Source organism: Zingiber officinale, chromosome 6A (genome assembly GCF_018446385.1).
Source record: "Zingiber officinale cultivar Zhangliang chromosome 6A, Zo_v1.1, whole genome shotgun sequence".
NCBI classification, from domain to species: domain Eukaryota; kingdom Viridiplantae; phylum Streptophyta; class Magnoliopsida; order Zingiberales; family Zingiberaceae; genus Zingiber; species Zingiber officinale.
Window position 1 is genome coordinate 93,705,946 of NC_055997.1, and position 4,338 is coordinate 93,710,283.

The following is a 4,338-nucleotide window of genomic DNA, read 5'->3' on the forward strand; positions in this document are numbered from 1 at the left end:
GACTGAACCTCCTGTTCAGTTGACTGAACCCTTGGTAAATTGAAGGTTTTTGAGTGCTGGATATGTGTCCACTGACAGAGCCTGATTCTGAGTTCTGAATCAAAAGTTATGACCCTTTGAACCTCAAGGGGTCATATGATTCTACAACACAAAGTTAGTACGATATAACAATAGTATTCCTACAAAACAAAGTTAGCACAGTTATAATACATGAGTAATAATATGCATGAGTATAACAGTTAGGACTGTTGATCTGGTGGTAAGGACGGGGGACCCTCATGGGCGGAGGGTCAAAGACACGTGGAGGTCAACCCCAAGTTCGCGCCGAACGGAAGGATGCCGGGCTGAACGGAAGGATGCCAGACCGAACGGAAGCATGCCGCGCCGAACGGAAGCATGCCGCGCCGAACGGAAGCATGTCGGGCTGAACGGAAGGATGCCGGGAAGAACGGAAGGATGTCGGGCCGAACGGAAGGATGCCCTGCCGAACGGAAGGATGCCGGGCTGAACGGAAGCATGTCGGGTTGAACGGAAGGATGCAGGGCCGAACGGAAGGATGCAGGGCCGAACAAAAGGATGTCGGGCCGACCTAACATTTGGCCAGGAGCTTCCTGGGCCGGACAGAAGACAACCTGACCATGGGCGGGTTTCCGACGCTCATAGTGAAAAGGGTCACCTGGCCGAGCGGATAGCCCGCTCGGCCGAAGCATAAAGCATCGTTGCTGTGGAACACTCTCAGCCGAGCACCCGGTCGGACCGATACCTACGCCCGGTCGGACCTATGCTTGCCGAGCGGCTGGTCGCTCGGCGCGGGAACAGAAGAGACAAACGGACAAAGGAAAAATCGGGGGAACATCTTCTAACAGCGGGTATGTTCAACGACCAGGCCATACGCAAGATCTTACAACAGAGGATCCCGTTGTCCCATCATAGATGTGCTCGGACTGTAGCAGTATGGTGTCAGGTAAGCCCTTCTGACAAGCCCATACCGAGGTATGAATAGAGGACACGTATGCACCTCGGCATGTGTGCCCGAGCCTCTTCCCAGCCCTATATAAAGGGTCTCACCTTTCACCGGAGGTACGCATTCTCTGATATTGAGAGTCACTTCTTTGTTGTACACTTACCTGACTTGAGCATCAGAGGATCGTCGCCGGGAACCCCTTCCCGGCCCGATTTCCTTGCAGGTTCGCCGGAGGTCCGCACGACCGGTCGAAGATCTACGTCAGCCATTCGGAGAGCGTCACGTGCCCAGCGTCCGTTGATTCATCGTTCGGACAGGATCAATTTGGCGCCATCTGTGGGAACGCTCCTGCATCCGATCGGAAGCAATGGACGAAGCTGGACGACCGCACTCGGTGATGCTCTCGACAGAAGAACTAGACGCTCTGATCGAAACACGAGTAGCTAAGCTTGTGGAACAAAGGCAGAAGTCGCAGGCCGAGCGGATTGAGCAGCAAGCAACATCAGCATCAGGAGGCCGAGCGGAAGCACCGCAGGCCACGGTTCCATTTCATCGGGCCCTATTTCGCACTCCTCCTGAAGTTGCAGCAGTTAATCGGGATCGAGGATCTTCATCAGATGAAGTACCAAGACGAGACAGCAGAAAAGGCAAGGCTCCCCGAGCGGACACCTCGCCCGAACAGATTAACCGTCAATTCTCAGAGGCCATCCTGCGGGACCCTCTGCCAAAGCACTATGTGCCTCCGGCGATCGGTGAATACAACGGAACCACCGACCCGGACGATCATTTGGGTAAGTTCGACAACACCGCTACCCTTCATCAGTACACAGATGGAGTGAAGTGTCGAGTTTTCCTTACCACCCTCTCGGGATCGGCTCAACGGTGGTTTCGGAGGCTTCCGGATGGATCCATCACAAGTTTCAAAGACTTCCGAACGACCTTCCTCCACCATTTTGCAAGCAGTCGGCGCTACCAGAAGACTAGCGTGAGCTTATTCGCCATCAAGCAAGAGCCCAGAGAGTCGCTCAGAGCTTATATCCAGCGATTCAACCAGGTGGCCATGGACATTCCAACGGCCACCTCCGAGACGATGATAATGCCGAGCGGAGGAACATGGAGCTGGATTTGGTCGATGAAGAGCGAGCCAAGGCGTCCGTCCGGCTGATGGCGTACCGGCAATGGATGAAGCAAAACTACAACCGGCGTGTAATCCCCAGAGCATTCCAGGTTGGCGACCTTGTCTGGAAGAAAGTAAAGCCGGTCGGCGACGTAGGCAAGCTGGAAGCTCCTTAGGCGAGCCCCTTCAAAGTCATCGAAAAGCTCCGCTCGGGTGCTTATTATTTGGAGGATGAAGACGGTCGGCGGCTAGAGCGACCATGGTGCGCGAATCATCTCCAGCCGTACCGAGCTGGGTGAGAGGTGCGCTGATGTAATTTTATATATGTTTTGGTCGCCTATGTCCTTGTAATGCAGGAAGCAGAAATAATTAAAGGATGGCAAATAGCTTCGCCGAACGACAGTGTCAAAATTAGCCTTAATGGCCGTCGAGCTTCAACGTTAAAAATCGAGAGTCGGGCCGGCGACTATAAACCCTCCGAGCGGAAAACCGTCGAGCTCCGACGTTAAAAATCGAGAGACGAGCCGGCGTCTATAAACCCTCCGGCCGGAAGACCGTCGAGCTCCGACGTTAAAAATCGAGAGACGAGCCGGCGTCTATAAACCCTCCGGCCGGAAGACCGTCGAGCTCCGAGGTTAAAAATCGAGAGTCGACCCGGCGACTATAAATCATCCGAGCGGAAGGCCGTCGAGCTCCGACGTTAAAAATCGAGAGACGAACCGGTGTCTATAAACCCTCCGGCTGGAAGACCGTCGAGCTCCGACGTTAAAAATCGAGAGTCGGGCCGGCGACTATAAACTCTCCGAGCGGAAGACCGCCGAGCTCTGACGTTAAAAATCGAGAGTCGGACCAACGACTATAAACCCTCCGAGCGGAAGACCGTCGAGCTCCGACGTTAAAAATCGAGAGTCGAGCCGGCGACTATAAATCATCCGAGCGGAAGACCGTCAAGCTTCGACATTAAAAATCGAGAGACGAACTGGCGTCTATAAACCCTCCGGCCGGAAGACCGTCGAGCTCCGACGTTAAAAATCGAGAGTCGAGCCGGCGACTATAAATCATCCGAGCGGAAGACCGTCGAGCTCCGACGTTAAAAATCGAGAGACGAACTGGCATCTATAAACCCTCCGGCCGGAAGACCGTCGAGCTCCGACGTTAAATATCGAGAGTCGGACCGGCGACTATAAACCCTCCGGCCAGATGTAATGCTGTTTAGTGGTAATTCCAGTTAAAGCCATGCATGTATTCAACTAAGCGAGTCCGGCGGACCAAGTGTTCAAGCGGGCGGGTTACCAAGAGTACCCTGTAAACATCTAACGAAAATCCCATTTGCGAAACGAGATATATTCAGCCGAGCGGACTAGCTATACAAAATACTTCGTGAGAAATCCCTTGCAAAACGCAAGAGAGGTGGGATGAGAGGCGATTAACGAGGAGAAGCGGAGGATGGTTTCTTGGATGCGCCGCTCGGCACTACGGGCGTCCAATCAGTCGGACTATGCACCTCCTTCGACTAGACTTAAAGGGGAGGCATGTGATCCGGTGGTAAGGACGGGGGACCCTAATGGGCGGAGGGTCAAAGACACGTGGAGGTCAACCCCAAGTTCGCGCCGAACGGAAGGATGCCGGGCTGAACGGAAGGATGCCGGACCGAACGGAAGCATGTCGGGCCGAACGGAAGCATGCCGCGCCGAACGGAAGCATGTCGGGCTGAACGGAAGGATGTCGGGCCGAACGGAAGGATGCCCTGCCGAACGGAAGGATGCCGGGCTGAACGGAAGCATGCCGGGCTGAACGGAAGGATGCAGGGCTGAACGGAAGGATGCAGGGCCGAACGGAAGGATGCCGGGCCGACCTGACATTCGGCCAGGAGCTTCCTGGGCCGGACAGAAGACAACCCGACCATGGGCGGGTTTCCGACGCTCATAGTGAAAAGGGTCACCTGCCCGAGCGGATAGCCCGCTCGGTCGAAGCATAAAGCATCGTTGCTGTGGAACACTCTCAGCCGAGCACCCGGTCGAACCGATACCTACGCCCGGTCAGACCGATACCTACGCCCGGTCGGACCTATGCCTGCCGAGCGCCTGGCCGCTCGGCGCGAGAACAGAAGAGACAAAAGAACAAAGGAAACATCGGGGGAACATCTCCTGACAACGGGTATGTTCAACGACCAGGCCATACGCAAGATCTTACAACAGAGGATCCCGCTGTCCCATCATAGATGTGCTCGGACTGTAGCAGTATGGTGTCAGGTAAG